Genomic DNA, 18,156 nt, shown 5'->3' on the forward strand with positions numbered 1-18,156 from the left:
CATGGTGTGACATGGTGCTGAGCAGGCAGACATGGTGCTGGAGAAGTAGCTGAGAGTCCTACGTTTTGACTTGAAGGCAACAGGAAGTAGTCTGAGTGTCACACCAAGTGAAGGTTGAGCAAAGGAGACCTTAAAGCCTGCCCCCACAATGACACACTTCCTCTAACAAGGCCACACCTACTCTAACAAAGCCACACCTCCTAATAGTGCCACTTCCTTTGGGGGGTCATTTTTCTTTCAAACCATCACAAGATTCTCTTCTCTCAGATTACTGTAGCTTGGGCCAAATTGACACAGAAACTAGCTAGCACAGGGAGGCAATCACATTCAAACTACCACAGGGTATATTAGAACCACCTTTTGTCTGGTTCTCTGATCATCGTGAGATAAACAGGTTTGTTTGTTTATTTATTTATTTATTTATTTATTTATTTATTTATTTATTTATTATTTTTGCTAGGGTGTGTTGCCTTTATACAGGTCCCAAAGCAATGGGGCCACGTGACATGGACAGAAACTCTGTAAGTGTGATCCAAGACAAACCTTTCCTTCATGACATTGATTTGTATCGGTATTTTTTTTTCGTAGTTGTGAAAAGCTAAGTGACACAGTAAGCAATTCAAATTAAGTGATGTTGCCATCAGAAAACTTCAGCTCCCAATGTCAGTTTGGCTCCCAAGTTTCTTGGTGTGTACCACAAGACCGGGAATGGCCCCGCCTCTCAAGTTATCTGCTGTTAGTCTTGATTAGTCTCACCCTGCACGCACTCACCAGTTTCTCTGCTGTCATTCACGTGGACCTCTTTATAGCAATAGTAATATGGTCCTTGCCAATTTCTCCTTCCTCATATTTAACTGGACTCTCTTTTCCTCTAGGAAGCCTCAGTTGCCTCCCACATGCTGTTCCCTAGGTTATTTGTCTCTCTTCTGGGCATCCAGAGTTCTCTCCATGTTCCCTTAATGTTGTACTTACTATATTGCATCAAATTATCGTTATTGCTTTTACTACTGAAATTTAAATTCCCTAGGGGCAGAACCTCTTGTATTTGTTTATCTTCACTTCCAGCACCTGGCAACCTCTAAATAAATACAGAGTGAATTAACCAACAAATAGAATGGAGAGGTTTCAGACTTTATCACATTTGACTTCTTCGCAGCACACGATATGGTCATTTGAGCATCCTCTGAGCTTTAGGCCCGGTCTTAAGTACCAGAAAGACACGAATAAGAAAACAGGAACACAATCTTTTTCATCAAGGTGTTTTCTGTCTAACCAGAGACCCAGAATTATCAAGTAAATGGACACGAAGAATTGGCCTAGATGCCATGACAACAATGACTGGGATAAAGTAAGAGCATGAGAGAAAGGAAAGTAGAGCTATGCCAGGAAAGCTGCGTCCAGGTGACACTTGAGCTGGAGGATGAGGACTCAGTCACGAGAATATTGAGGAGTAAGGATTGTTCCCCTCAGAAGGAACACTGAGGCAAGTTTCTGTGGTGTCTCAGAAGTGAGTGTTGGTGAAGCTTAAGTCTCTGTCACCATAGCCAGAGAGGAGGGAGAAACATGACAGGGAAATGTGGCAGAAGGAAGCTAGGTAGGCTTTATTGGTGCCCAAAATAGGTTTAGAGTTTATCCAGAGCCCTGTGATAAGCACAGAAGGGAGGGTTTTAATCAGGGCAATGACATAATCTGATTTACATTTTCGAAAGGCCACACTAGGTAGGTGCTGCTGAAGACAGGAGCAGCTGTGTACCCTAAGGTGCCACTGTAATTAATATGCCGGAGAAACTGGAATTGCAATTGTATGGCATTTTAATTACTTCAAGCCTGCAGTTAAAAGCAGTGGATTTAGTTATTGCAAAACATGAAGCTGCTTTTCCAACTTCAGGCTTTAGAAACTTTCAATATCAATCAAGGATTTCTGATGAAATGCAAGCATTTTGGTTGAGAAGTGCTATGCATTAAAAACACATACCAAATTATGAAAAAAATATATATGTGTATGTGTTGTTAAGTTTAATTTTACTTTCCTTTTTGTAATTATCAGACTGTTAGAATATTCAAAATTACTTACATGAGTTCTGTTAACTTCTCCATATACCAGCAATGCAGTAGATGCTGTGAGGATAACAGGTTTCAGCAGAGTGATGGACTAGGAATTTTTCATAGTTGTCTAGGCAACTGTATAACCATATCTTTTATCATGGGGCAATGGTGGAAATGGAGAGAAATATAACGATACTATTCAAGTTTTGGAAATAGAGGCATTATAACTGGCTTATAAATTAGATAAAAAGAGAAGAATATGCTGGACGTGGTGGTATGGTATATGTCTCTAATCCCAGTACTCAGGAGGCAGAGGCAGTTGGAAATACATATCAAGTGCTAGGTCAGTCAGTGATACATAATGAGACTATGTCTCAAAACCCCCTCACTCCCAAAAACCCAAAACAAACAAACAAACAACTCCAAACCAAACCAAAGAAGAATAAAAGTTCTCAGGGTTTTAGATTGTGATTAGGAGACTGTTGCCATTTCCTAAGATGAAAAGAATGACGTTCATCCATCCAGAGTGTGAGCTTGGGCATGTCAGAACCTGGAATACATGTGGGTGATTATAAAAGGGAGTCTGGGACCCCCTTTAACTGAAGATATTTATTAGTTGTTGTAAATCTGTTATGACTATTTTTTACAATCTTCATACTCTATGCCCTACACATCACTGATAGAAATTACAGAACACATTAAATGGAAAGATATCATATATTTGGGAGACATAAACATCACCTCAAGAGCACCCCAAATTGGCTTGCAGATTCAAGACAGTGTACTATAAGAAGTGCTAATTTCTGCAGAAATTGACATGCTACTCTTAAAATTCATATGGTATTGCCAGGATTCAAAATTGCCCAAACAATTTTGAAAACAAAAAACCAAAACAAGTTGGTGTACTCACACAGACCAGTTGAAAAACCACTACAAAGCAGAGCACACCAGGCATAGAACAGACAGCCAAAGAATGAAATAGAAATATACTTCAGAGTTCAGAAATGAGCAATGGCATGTGTGGTCAATTGATTTTTGGCAAGAATACAAGACAATTCAATGGAGGGAAAGAGTAGATAATTTAGCAAATGGAGCTGGATCAACAGAATATTAAAATGGAAAAGAGTGAATTTGCATCTCTTACACTACATATAGAAGTTAACTCAAAATGGATCAAAGACAAACATGAGCTAAAACTATGACACATTTAGAAGAAAGTACAAGTCTGAATCATGGTGACATCTTTTTTTGTTAATAGTTTGTTAATTGTGACACCAAAAGCACAATGTGAAATGATAAGTGAAAACAGTAGTTAAATTAATATTTAATTTAATATTTAAATCAATATTTAAAAAAATGTGTCTCAGAAGATGACCAAAACAAAAACCCAACCAAAGAGAAAGGCCCTACCAAGAACATGAAAAGAAGCAAGAGAATGGGGGAAAACCAGAAAACCACATATTTGGTGAGGGGCTATATTCTGGATATACAAGGACCTTATAACTCAACCGATGAAAAGAGAAATAACACAACTAAAAAATGGCAAAAGACTTGAACACACAAATTCCCCAAATAATACATATGCTAATGTGTATATGAAAAGAAGGACCACTCATTAGGAAAATTCTTATCAAACCCATGATGAAATAATATTTTGTATCTACTAGAATAGCCATAACAAAGAAGATGAACAATGATACATGTTGGTAAGGATCAGTGAAAACTGAAATCCTTACAAATTGCTCTTAGGAGCATAAAAATTGTGGAGGGTCCTTTATTTGGTGGGAGGTACTTTTTTTTTGCTTGTGAGAATGATCCAGAAAGGGAAGACATGCATGATGCAGGAAGGAAAGGTGGCAAAGAGAGCAGGATGTGTGGTGAAATGCAATCCAGGGGTTCCATGGAGGGATACCTCACCCACAGTACCTGAATGGCATAGGTTGTTGATGATCAGAAGTGTGTGCATCTTGTGTGTGTGTGGAGGGGGGGCAGGGAAGTTCCAGTTTGAGCAGGTGACAGGGAAGGAGAAAATGGTAAAGATCAAAGTATGCAATGATGTCCAAGGAAATGGAAATGTGAATCATAGAGAAAACAGTTGAAAATACATGTGAAATTGTTCCTTTTATAAGTCGACAATCATTCAATAGGCTTTCTGGAATGTAGATCGTATTAGGCAGGCTTCTATAGAGGAAGAGACCTAGTGTGTGTGTGTGTGTGTGTGTGTGTGTGTGTGTGTGTGTGTGTGTGTGTGTGTGTGTGTGTGTGTGTGTGTGAGAGAGAGAGAGAGAGAGAAGAGAGAGAGAGAGAGAGAGAGAGAGAGAGATTGATTAGAGATCCACATATACATGGGATACATACTCATATATGTATGAGAGGATTTACTAGATTGGGTTCATTACATAATCACAGTCAGGTCTAGGCACTCCAACATGGGCTTTCTGAACATTGGAGAGACAAAAACCCAGTAGCTGCTTAGTCCAAGGGGCTGGATGCCTCTGCAGTCTTGACCTAGTACTGAAGGCCTAGAACTCCTTGGAAAGCCACTGATTTTAGTCCATGTTGGGCAGCTGGGGAAGCTAAGTCTGATGTTAGCAAAGTCTGGCCACTACAGTGACAGACATACTTACTTAGGAGAAAGCAAAGTCAAGCAGGCGCCACTGTTCTTCTCATGGACTCTTTCTATCTGGGATGCCTGGTGGAAGGTGCCAGCCAGGCAGGGCTTCTCCCCTCCAGAAATATCACCGTAAACATGTTCAGAAATGTGTCTCTAGCTGGGTCTAAATTTCCTCAAGTTGTCAGTCAAGACCAACATCATACAGGTTTTATCAAGCTGTTCTACAGCCCCCATCCGCGTCTTCTCAACATGACTTCCTGTTTCCTGCATGGTCTGCCATCTGCCTCTTTGTCCACATTCCATTCCTGCCATTCTTCCTGTTCGCTGTGGTGTTCATTCTCCTTAAACTGGAGTTCAGAGAATGTATTCCCCTTTGTCTGGCTAACTCTACTTACCTTTCAAGAAACAGCTCTGGACGTTTCTGGGAAGCCTTCAGGAAGTCCACAGGTAAGACTAAATGTAGTCCACAAGACAGGAGGTTCGTAGAGCCCTGTCAAAGGGATGCACTGTTGGAATGCAGAATCATGTAGAGGGCTCAAGAAATCACAGGCTCTTGCACTGTTGTAGCTTGTGGGGTCTGCAGAATAGAGAGAATATAAACTATCTTAATTCCCCATTCAGGCCCCCAAAGTGAGTGTACAGTATCTATAGTCCTTAACGAATGATAGGTTAAAAATAATGCTTACACAAAAATTTGCATGTCCCTCCCTGCAAGAATACCAATTCTACTTGAAATGTTGCATATTCTTCCTATAACGTTTAAGACAAATGATGAAAAGCTGTAACCAAAGGCCTCTGACCTTTGATTTCCTGCTTTGGGTCTCTGAGTGGCAAATGGAGAGCACATTTGATGTGGAGGGAAATGATTGAGATCTGCCCTGTGCCTTCCTCATCCGGGTCTCAATCATCCTGGGCACTGAGGACCAGGGCCAGTGAGGGCAAACAAGGCCCAGTAACTGGTTAAAACAAGCTGACGGAGCTCAGGATGAGGCTTGCCAAGCTGGCGGACAAACTCACAGTTGTCTACCGAACAGTTGGGACTTGTGGAGGCATCGTGTGTTCAGTGGAAGCCCCTGCACTGAGAAAAGCCCCTCAGTATTAAGCTCGCACCACGGGAAGCACAAAGAGGTCACATTATATTCGTCTAACAGACACCTCTGTTAAAGGGGCTGCTAATCGCACGGCCATTGTGTTGTTTATTCGGTAGCTCCTCTGCTTAAGAACTGCGTGTAAATCGAATGTTTGCCAGGAATGTCTTCTTATTGTTTTGTCTAATTAGGTTAGAGAGACTTTAATTTCTAAAAATGTGTCTTTAAAAATCTAGGGGGTTTAATGAACTGGGGAAACCATCTTGTACTTTTTTTTGGTGTTGGGGATTGAACCCAGCTCCTTAGAGCTGCTAGTATGCTCTCTGTGAATGAGTTTGTCCCCCTTTCTCCTATTTTAAAATTAAAATGTATGGCCTTCTTTATGCAAAGGATTTGAGATGGCATCTCACATACCATTTTCACTGATGTGTTTTCAACAATTGCTTATGGGTGCATGAAGTGAAGTGATAAAGGAAAATAGAAGTGAAGAAGTAGGACCAGGATAAATAAGTAACTAAAGAAAGACCAAGAGAAGGAGAAGAGACAACCTCCCAAACATGGCAGCCGTCATAATAACAGCAGGGGTGAACACAAGTAAATGCTCTGGTAGGCAGGTGAAAAGTGGAACATGGTTACCTCATTCTGTTCCCAGTCTCCTCTGCAGGTCAGTAAGGAAGAGCAAGGGTTTCTGTTCTCTGTGACCTCACCCCTCACCAGGGCTCAGGTGGGCCAGGTGACTGCGATCTTGAGTCTGGCTGTCCTTCAGGTGTTTTAGATGACTATTGAGATTTTAATGTAAATGCTCATAATTTTACTAATATAATCACCATCTTTCCCAATAAGTAATTTCCTATTTCCTGTGCATGTGGCTGCATTCCACTTTTGTATTTTGCTCATCTCTCCCTTCTTCTTCTTCTAAATGCTGTGGGTGCTGCTGGAGTGGGACCTCTGTTTTCCGTGGGTACCCTCCTATGTATGTTGCTATAGGTCCGTTCAGAGTGTCTCTCTGTCTTCTTCCATAAGCTCAGCCTCTTACTCAATAGGTCAGTTTTCCAGTGTCACCTACTGCCACACCACCCCGAATGCTCCCACCACAGGTCCCGTCAAGCACCGCTCTGAGCATTTTCTTTCCCTGCATAGGAAACCCTAACTTCTTAGCATGAGCTGTAAAGCTTGCTATGGTCTGGCCACCAACTACTTTCTAGGGCATCCACTGCTCCTGTTCACACAGTGCTGGTAAGGGTCCTCGAAACATTCTTGGGTTTTCCTAATTCTGTGTGACATTCCTCACCAGATTTCTTCCCCACCTAGAATGCTTTTGCTTCTCCCATTCCTCCAATTTTCATCCATTCCACTGAACTTTTATCCAGTGTTTGCTGTGTGCTTAAGAAATACAGCAGCTATCATCAGTCCAAGGATGACAAAAAACAAACAAAACAAAACAAAACAAAACAAAAAAAAAACTTGTCCAAAGAGCTCGCAGTATATTTGGAGGAACTGGTTAGTTGAAGTGAAATATTTCTTTCTCATCTGTTTTACCAGCTTGAAATGACTTTTTTTCATTTTTTAAAAAAATCCCCCACCTGTACTTTTCAGCTAGCACTGTGGATATCCTAGATATGAACTGCATGGCTTGGATACATATCCCCCCAAAAGCTCAGGTGTTGAAGACTTAACTGCCGAGAGGTAGTGGAGCCCTTGGAATGTAGGGCCCATGGCAGGGAACCAGGCCCCTGGAAACGTCCTGGAAGGAGGGATTGTGAGTCCACTCTTTTCTGTCTTTCTCCTGGCCTCCTGGATGGCACAAGGTGAGGCCTTCCCCTGCTGGGTGTTCCCTCCCTCACCACGGAACCTAAAGCAACAGGCTCACTTGACCATGGCTCCCCCCCCCCACCCCGGGCCCTTCCTCCTGATAAGAGGTACCTGTGTTCTCTAACACTGGCAGCAAAGCCAGCACACTGCTGCTTAACACACACTCTCTTTCCAGTGCTCTTAACAGTTTCAGTCATCTCTCTAGTCCCCGGACTTTTAAGTGATATGTGTACCTGCACAGGGAGTATAACCTTTAACTCACCCGGAACTCCACACACCAGGGACAGAAGAGCTGGAGTGGTTGGGTGATGATGGGAGATGGATCTTGTGGTCAGGCCTCCCCAAGGAGCAGAGGGACGGATGGGGAAGGTGTGAGCAGCTTTAGACCAAACTTGGACCCACTTGGAAGGTGATTAATTAAAAAATTTAGTATGTTTTTGGCTAGTCCATTGTACACAAATCTAATTTCACCTGGGCATAACGAATGTATCATATTTAGTATCTGATTTCAATGTTACCAGGAGGTTCAGGACCTACATACTTGGGCACCAGAGTATTTGCTACATGTGGGTTTGACTTTTTTATTTTTATTTTTATTTTTATTTTATTGGTGTGTTACCTGCATGTATGTATGTGTGAGGGTGTTGGATCTTGGAGTCATAGACAGTTGTGAGCTGCCGGGTGGGTGCTGGGAATTGAACCTGGGTCCTCTGGAAGAGCAGCCAGTGCTCTTAACTTCTGAGCCATCTCTCCAGTCCTGTGGGTTTGACTTCTACATGAAGTTCTTTTAGTTACATGTCACACATTTGATTAATATATTTATATTTGTCATAACCTGTCATATTTATCTATCAATGACACCACAATTTTAGGGTACACATTGTTTAATACGCAGTTTAAAAAGAAAATCACTGTCGTTTAAACTAAGACATAATGCTTTTTTTAACATTGGAAATTTTAGTTTTATATCTATTGGGAGAGTGCTCAGATTTTATAGATTATGTAACTATAAGATAAAAATGAAATAGATTATTTCCAGGATTTTCTCACATCGACTAACTTTTATGCATTACCTTTCAGTTCAAATGTAATAATATCTGTTTTGTCATCCAGTTCCACAAGACTGTGAAGAATTTCATTGGTGAAGCACATCTCACAGGAGGATTTACTGCTTGAGCAAGAGGATGGGATTCTTAAGTGATGGGATTTCTTAGGGTTGACTATTTAAGTTTTCCCCTGTACCCTGGGTCCCATCCACCCAGGAAGGGTGTCCTGGCAGCTTCGGGCATGCCAGCCATCCATTTTCTGTGTGCCTCCCTCAGGCCCATGGTGGAAACCAACCCCGCCCCCTCCCCAGCACTTGGTATCAGGCCAAGTGATTTTTCCTGTTTTCATCCTCAGTACTGCAGTGTGCACATTGCATGAAAGAGTGGAAGTTTTTAAGCAAGAAATAGCTTCATGACAATTCTGTTTGGAATGCTAGACCCACTTCGGATGGCATCTCCTTAGCCATGTGTGACTGGGTTAGAGATGGCACAGGGTAGGCAACCCTTCCAGCACAGAGGAAGGACAGCTAGCTCTCTTCTAAGTGTTTCTTGGCAACTCAGGCTTCCTGCATCCAGCAAGGGTAGCTTCTCTCCATTGAAAAACTAAGATTTTGATTTTCTATCTCGTGGGAGAGAAGGAATGAAAGATAGCTTTGTACAATTTTGCAAACTACCATTTTGGGGCTGAATCCTCTCTAATGTGCTTTTTTTGGGGGGGGGGGTATGGTTTTTGAATATCATATAGTTTAGTGTTCTGGCAAAAAGTACTTTGTGAATATTTTGAAGTAGAAATCATTTCTTTCCTCTCTGACTGAAGGTGTGTGGACACCCTTGGCATGTAGCCTAAGCGCCATTTCCATTGCCCTTACCATCTGGTGCTGCCTCCTCAGTCCTCAGGTGTGGTATTGTATTCCCCCAAATATTATGCATGCTAATAAACTTATCTGGGGTCAGAGACAGAGCAGCCACAATATTAAACATAAAGGATAGGCAGTGGTAGCACACACCTTTAATCCTAGCAGTCCAGAGGCAGAAATCCATGTGTTCAAGGATACAGACAGGCATGGTGACTCATCACGCCTTTAATCCCAGAAAGCAAGCCTTTAATCCCAGGGAGTGGTGGTAGAAGGCAGAAAGATATATAAGGCATGAGGACCAGGAACTAGAAGCATTTTGGCCTGGTTGAGCATTTGGCTAGTTTGGCATTCAGGCTTTCAAGCAGCAGTTCAGCTGAGAGCCATTGGGATGAGGACACAGAAGCATCCAGTCTGTGGAAACAAGACCAGCTGAGAAGTTGGCCAGACCCTTTAAGATTACCGCTACACTCAGGTCTTGTCTCCTGCTGCCTCCCAGCTTGGCCATGTAGAGCCTCAGCAGAGTTCAGATGTCCTGAGATTTCCATGGTGTGGGTTGCATTCATTCAGAGGCATGTCTTTATGACAGAACCAGGAAATGAAACCTGTCACTACCAGCTGTCAAATGGTGCTGATTTTACTATGGAATTCTTCCTCTAAATCATATTGTATTTTGTTCATTTGTTTTGTTCCCATGAAGAATTCTTGACCCGAGTATTTCTGGCTATTCATGTTCTCTTTTCCCATTCATTTAATCACAAATATACCAAGTTGTGACTGATGATTGTTAGTTTTCTTTGAGATATGATGCTGGGTTATTGCTGCTAAAATAATTCTCAGCTCTGTCTTACTATTGTTTCAAAATTAAAAGTATTCTTAAAGGCCATGGACATTTCCTGCTACCTTTAGACAGAAATCGACTGTTACCAATTCCTCTCATTGTACCTTCCTTGAGGCTAAAAGTGGAGACTAAGCTGTGGGCAGACTCAAGTTAATTTTTAAATATAGAAAGTCCAAGCATACCCGCAGCTTTAATTACAGTTGATCAGGTTAGATACTTGCTCCATCCACTAGACCTTTGGGCTGTAGGGCTGCAGTTGGGCGGCGTTGTCAGGAACTCCTGGAAGTATAGAGCTAGTGCAGGGCGCACAGGTGCCCCTGGAGAGCAAGCTGCAGAATTAGCCATAACCATTTCTCATGGCTTCCCGTAGGAGTTCCTTACATACCAGTTCCTCTGGTTTTACATTTGTCACTCTGAAAATATTATTAAATAATGATATCTGCTTGGCATAGATTGCTCTTTAGTTTCCTGACTAATTTAAAGTAAAAATGTAGACTCTGTCTACATCTTAATTAAAAACACATTATTTGGGGTGGAGCGGGAAGGGGGGAGGGGGAGGAGGCAGGGCTGAAGAGATGGCTCAGTGGTTAGAAGCACTAGCTGCTTTTGCAGAGGATGTGGGTTCAATTCCTAGCACCCACATAATGATTTGCAACTGTCTGTAACTCCAGTTCTAGGGGATCCGATAACTCCTTATGGACTTTACAGACAACAGGCACACACATGGTACATATATGTACACGCAGGCCAAACATATACACATGAAATAGAAATATCTATGGAAAAAAAAGAGGGCTGGAGAAATAGCCTTGAGGTTAAAAGCACTTGCTGCTCTTGAAGAGGACCTGGGTTCAGTTCCCAGCACCTACATAGTGGCTTACAAACACCTATAGCTTAGTTCCAGGGCACCCAATGCCTTTTTCTAAACTCCATGGCACCAGGCATGCATGTAGTGCACAGACATATATGCAGGCAATACTTGTACACATAAAATAAAATAATAAATCTAAACAAGAAGAACACTACTGAAAGTAGGTTATATGTGAAATCAGATATAAAACTAATATATGCATGTTTTCATTGTGATCTGATAACTGGGGTGTGGTGATATTTTAGGATTCATGTTACAGTAGGGAATCTTGCTTTTTTGGGACCTCTGAAGTCTGCTGTATTATTGTCTTCTCTGGAAAGTTCTGACACTTGTTCTTTGAAATTTAAAGTCAAGGAATGATCTTTAGTTGAGCACATATCATAATCATATCACTTTGCAAAATAGATTTATGTCAAAAGAGGTATAGAATGTCCCCTGCACTCGAAAGTTATATTCTTTAGGGAAAGATAAAGTCTGAAATAATGATGTGCCGCAAACAACACAAAGCTATGGAAGTAAAACGCTAATCTGAACATAACCAGGCACCCAAAGAGCTTAATATGGTGCAGGCAGTCCAACAGGAAATCATCCACTTTGGGGGGTGGTGCCAGGGGAGTTCTTGAAACAAGGGGCATCTGAGGTGGCCCTAGAAGTGATGGGAGTTGGGCAGATAGAAAGGTGTAAGGTGTGCCTGGGAAAGGAGTGGCTTAAATAAACACTCGGAGACACCAGAGAAAGTCTGGACTTTTTAGATGATTATGTGGTAAGATGGATTCTAAATGTGCTTAAATGTGCTAAGTCAGAAAATTTCAGAGGACATTGTCAGAAGTACAGCTCAGATCATTTGCCTTATATGAATATGCAACAAAACATCAGAAAACCCTGTAGGATATGGGTACCTGTTCAGTGCACAGGGCTGCAGGGTGGTTTGTTTGTTTGTTTGTTTGTTTGCTTTTAGCATTCCTGACCCAACAACTTTACCACAGATTCTGTTCCACTTCCTACAACCATTGCCCTGCTGGTATTTCAGAGACTGTATAAATTATATATCCCAACCTCTCCCTTTGGTTAAAAACTTAGTGGTTGTTTGGTTTATTTTTCTCTGCCAAAGAGAGCATTTGAAGTTATTTTTCTGCAGGGAGATAGATCTTAAGCAGTTAATAGTTGGTGAATTCTTTATTTCTTTAATTTATGTGACAATTGCTAACCCCCTACTGTCTGCCAGGCAATAGACAGGTCTAAGCTTTGGCCTCTGAGTCCCCATAGCCCACTGATAACTTATCTGCAAAGGTATGTGATAAAGTGTGCTGGGAAAATTTGAGAGGTATGACAAAGCATTGCAGAGGGGCAAGGGAAGGCCAGGAAAATGACAGAATATATCACAGTTGAGTTAGAGTCTGAAGAATACTTTTCATTTTACAGGAGTTCAGGAATGCATTACTTTGTGACAGAAAGTTAGTCTTCAAACCTAAACCACAGAACTTTGCTTTGCTTAAGGCCCTAAATCCAAAGAAATGAACGAAAATAACTAGAATTGTAGCCAGTCTCCTCCCCCACAACACAGACAAGCTTTTATTTAGGTGGTAAGGAGGTTTGCATAGGAATGGCCCCCATCCTCCATAGACTCGTGTGTGAATGCTTGACCCATAGGGTGTGGCACTATTAGGAGGTGTGCTATTGTTGGAGGAAGTGTGGCATTGTAAGTGTGGGCTTTGAAGTTTCATATGCTCAGGTTAGGCCTAGTGTGACAGTCTCCTGCAGCTGCCTGAGGATCAAGATGCAGAACTCTCAGCTCCTTCTCCAGCACATAGACTGCCTGCCTGCATGCTGCCATGCTTCTCATCATGAAAATGGACTGTGAAACTGTAAGCCAGCCTCAATGAAATGTTTTCCTTTCTAAGAGTTGCTGTGGTTATGTATCACAGCAATAGAACACGATCAAGACAAGTGTCTTCTCAAAGTATTATATGTAAAACACATTTTGGCAAGTTAAATGAGGTGAAATTGGGTGACCTTGAATTTTACCTGTAATCTCCTTCCCATTTTTATTCCTTAAATTTTTTTTTTTAGATTTATTTGATGTGTATGAGTATGTTGCCTGCATGCATGTATGTGTACCATGTGCACATCTGGTGCCCATAGAAGGCCCCCAAAATAGGTATCCAGATCCCTGGAATTGGAGTTACAAATATTGTCAGCTGTCATATATGTGGGTGATAGGAATTGAACCTGAGGTCCTCTGGAGAACCAGCAAGTGACCCTAACTGCTGAACTTCTCCCCAGCCCCCATTTTTATTCTTGGAAGAGGTAGAGCTTACCAGTGAACTAGTTAAAAGATGTTGCTAAAAATAAAAGTGATGTAGGTATGAACTAGTTAAGAGATGATGCCACAATAAAAAAGCGATGTAGGTATGAACTGTGAACTAAATAATCAAGTTCCTGGAAATTACAAAAACAGGGTAATGAGGCCTGAAAGCATTGTTGCCATGACTCCTGTTTGCCATGGAGAGTGAAAATGTCTCTGCCTTTGATTTCTGCCCAGCCCCAGCCCTGCTCTGCTGCCACCCCAGTGGTATGCTCTTATTAACCCAATTCCTTGACCTTTAGCTACCGAACCAAAGAATTCAGATTAGAGAACTGTGAATCGCCTCATTCATATCGGCCTGGCTTGGATCGTGATTGAGTGTTATGATTATGAACAGGCTGCAAGGGAGAGTAGGCGTTGTTTTGAGAATATCTACATGTACTAAGCACCGTTGTCTTGATTACTCACCGAGACTCACAGCACTCAGGGCAGGGGTGCGCAGCCTGGTCACTGTGACTCATCACACTGCTTTGGTTGGCTAATACAGCTCTAAGAGAATTGGGAAGATAAAGTAACAATTTCATCTAAAAATATGCCATGTGGAATTATGAAGAAGAACAAAGGAATGAGTACTAAAGATAAGATATCCAACAAGCTCCCAAAATGAGAATCAGTGACAGTTTGTGAAGGTTTAATGAAATTCTTTTTAATACAAATTGAAAAAAAAAAAAGAGATGTTTTTTTCCTTTAAATTATATTCCTTAGGGACAGGAGCCTTCATTTCCTATTTTTTCTATTTCTCCATGGTAATTAATGAAGGGCTATTCACAAATTGAATAATCCAGAAACATTAATTTCAAATTCTTTAATTTTTTTAATGTTGGAGAAAAACTCAATCTGTTGAGACACTGACCTCTTATCCCTTGAGTAGACTGGGAATTTATTCATGAAAAGATGTAACTAATCAATTTCTTCAAACACCTAACCCACTTCAGGTAGAAGGGTCTGCTGAATTGTTGTTTTCTCAAGAGGCAGAGAAGAGACATGCTGTGATAGAGTAGAGGCAAATCTTACCTGGTTCACTGCTTTTCTACATAGTGGTAAACCCAGATTTTTCCATTCATCATCAAAGAGCAAAATGGCCATGGCTTTCTTTGTCCCCTCCCGTTTTCTCCCCCTCCCCCTGTGTAGGCCAAAGGATAACTTGGCTTCTCATTTCTCAGGTTCTATCCACCTTGCTTTTTGAGACAGGATCCCTCATTAAGCTGTAACTCTCCAAGTAGGCTAGGCTGGCTGGCCAGTGAGTCCTGGGGATCTTGCCTGTCTTTGATTTTCCAGTATAGGGATTACAAGCCAATGACACCATGCCTAGCTTTACTGTAGGTTTTGGGGTATCTAACTTAGGTCTTCATGCTTGCAAGGTCATCACTTTACAAACTGAGTCATCACCCCAGCACCATTTTGTTTTTATATCACAATTTTATATGTCTGCAAAGATTTATTAGTTTAACCAGGGAGTCAGAGTCAGATTTGGTCCCAGAAATACTTTGATATTGTTGGGACCTTGCTCAAGCAGATCCTATAATCTTGATGAATATATTTCTCCTATTTAAGGTCAGGTTTTCTTTCTCTATATTTTAATAGGAAACACAAACACATAGAAAGAAATATTCAGAGGAAATTCTGCATCTGATTGGATCTCTGACATAATGAAAAGTTATTCCAGCATTCCAGCTCTTATAACACATTTGTAAAATTCCAGCACTGAATCCCATATCTTCTGCTAAGTGTGTATAGTTCTGGAGTAAAGTGAATGGCTTTTGTGTTACTAGCTTAAATTTTCTGGAACATCTTCAAAATTTAACTTCCTAGTCCTGGTTCAGACAAACATAGCTTTGGCTTACCTACTGACTTGAATTATCCATTCTCTTCCTACTCTACCAAATGAAAGATACTGCTTTGGTTGCTTAAAGAAGTGAGGGATGGAGGCCAAATATTTTCTCCCTGCTTTAGTTCTCAAATCTTAAATTATCGCAGGTTTGAGTGAAAAATAATTTCAGTGTTGAGTATCTGTGTTCCACAATCTAGAATTCTTTCTGCTCAACCTTCTTAATGCTGTGACCCTTTAATATGGTTCCTTGTGTTGTGGTGACCCTCAACCATAAATTTTTTTGTTATATTTTTTGGTTATTTTATAAATGTAAGTTTGTTATTGTTATGAATTGTAATATAAATATGTGATATGCAGAAAATCTGATATGTGCCTCCAAAGGGGTCATGATCTACAGGTTGGGAACTGCTGGTTTAGAGGAATGAGCTAAGAATTGACTACACAATATACTTTCATCAGGACCACTTTGGATTGCTCTGAGTATTTGAAGGCACAGAAGTATTCAATTACTTGAATGTTTCCAAGTAGTTGTTTTCATAATGCATTACTCAAAGTTCATTTGCAGATAATAGGTGTACAGGCTAGTTTTGTATGTCAACTTGACACAGGTTAGAGTCATCAGAGAAGGAGCCTCAATAAGAATATGATTCCAGCCGGGCGGTGGTGGCGCACGCCTTTAATCCCAGCACTCGGGAGGCAGAGGCAGGTGGATCTCTGTGAGTTCGAGGCCAGCCTGGACTACCAAGTGAGTTCCAGGAAAGGCGCAAAGCTACACAGAGAAACCCTGTCTCGAAAAACCAAAAAAAAAAAAAAAAAAAAAGAATATGATTCCAGCTGAAAGGCACTTTCTCAATTAGTGACCCCAACGGGGAAGGATCCAGCCCAGGGTGGGTGGCACCATCCCTGGACTGGTCCTGGGTTCTATAAGAAAGCAGGCTAAGGAAGCCATGGAAAGCAAGCCAGTAAGCAGCACTCTTCCATGGCTCCTGCATCTGCTCCTGCCTCCAGCTTCCCGCCCCATTTGAGTTCCTGTCCTGACTTCCTTTAGTAATAAACAGCAATGTGGAAGTATAAGCCAAATAAATCCTTTCCTCTCCAACTTGCTTTTTGGACATGGTGTTTCATCACAACAATAGAAACCAAATTTAGACAATAAGGAATGCTATAGCTATTCAAGAAAAAAAAATAGAATAAAAATAAAAATGTCCCACAAGGAATTAGGTGTTTACTAATCACTAATTACTACTATACCTACTAATCTAACTATTTAAAAAGAAGATCAGATTTTAGGCTGGGCCTCCAGATGTGGCTCTCAGAAAGACATTTTAGGGCTGGAGGAACTGATGCCTTTGTCATCTTCAAGAAACTGGGGGTTCCAGGAAACCTGTATGACAACTGCTAGCTTAAAGATGGCTCCACTTGAGCCACAACTAGGAGCTGGGAGGCAACAGCGGTCTTCTGGAATGTTCTATGTTAGCTGTGATTGCGGGATCGCTGCTGTGAGCACTATGCACTTTAGAGCACTCTCACGGCTGCTGTGTCCACGTTGCTGATGCCTGGAGTGCCTCTTTCCTCTCACTTAATGTGTTTCTAAATCCAAATCTCCTGGAAATGCCTCTAATAGTGAGGCCTAAATTGTATCAAGAATGCTAGTTACAAGGGAGTCTGGGAAAAGAACATTTTAGTGGTCTAGACTCTGTAATATAAGAAGGCAAGTAGAGAGATTGAAACAGAAGATGAGACACCGTTGTGGGATTTTTGCATACTGTGTGAGAATGTACTGCTGTGATTGGTGTAATAAAAAGCTGAACAGCCAATAACTAGGCGGGAGGTATGGGCAGGATTTCTGGGCAGAGAGAGAAACTGGGAGGAGGAATCTAGGTGTGGAATTTTGCCAGCAGACTCAGAGCAAGCTGGATGTGCTGTGCTAAGAGGTAACCGAGCCATGTGGCTGAACGTAGATTAAAAAAATATGGGTTGATTAAGTTATAAGAGCTGGTTGAGAAAAAGCCCAAGCTAAGGCCAAGCTTTCATAATTAATGATAAGTCTCCCGGTCATTATTTGCGGGCTGGTGGTCCAATGATAGTCTGATAAGAAAGTTTGCTTCAAGGCACTTTGCTCTTGTGTCCTTCCCTTTGATGGCCAGAAAATACACTTAGAATTTGGCTAAGTGAAGGGAACTATTTTCAGTTATAAAATTTTATGTTACAAAGGTCTCCAATTAGAGTTTTTTTCATGCTGGGCATTGAACCCGGAGCCTTATAAACTCTAGAGAGCTGCTTTACCATTGGGATGTTTCTCCAGCCCTCCTAGTAAGTCTTAAGATAGATTTTGTTTTTGTTTATTATCTAAGTCTCCAGAAGAGCATCTAGCAACCAGTAATTACACAGTCAGCTGTGCCAGCTGGAATAGCTCAGGTATTTTTATGTACTCATGGTCCAAATTCCATATGTCTTCTCTTTACACTTGGCTATCTTTGAAATTAAACTTTCCCCACTGATGATATGCTAGTGAACTTAATTGAGATTTTTTTCTTGAGCGGAGAACAGTAAGGAGAGTAAATGAAGCATAAGCGGTATTAGTTGAGTAGCTAATCAATTCATAGAGTCTATGAAGTTTAGCTATTATATTCCCAAGTGTTTTATGAAATAAAATTTCCCCCTTTTGGTGCACGTAGTCAAGACAACTAGGCTGATCCAAAGTCAGAAAGGCAGAATAAACCAGAGAAATCAAGGATGTGAGGTATACATGCCTTCCTGTTAAACACCCTGATTTTTGAGGCCATGC

General features: G+C 41.3%; 1 protein-coding gene across 8 annotated transcripts in view; it reads left to right on the forward strand.

Annotated features, from left to right (window-relative positions):
- Positions 1-18,156, forward strand: part of Dnm3 (dynamin 3) — a 500,231-nt gene that overhangs the window by 18,859 nt on the left and 463,216 nt on the right. The gene's annotated exons all lie outside the window — the stretch shown is intronic.

The sequence above is a fragment of the Peromyscus leucopus genome, chromosome 15, assembly GCF_004664715.2.
Source record: "Peromyscus leucopus breed LL Stock chromosome 15, UCI_PerLeu_2.1, whole genome shotgun sequence".
Classification (NCBI taxonomy): domain Eukaryota; kingdom Metazoa; phylum Chordata; class Mammalia; order Rodentia; family Cricetidae; genus Peromyscus; species Peromyscus leucopus.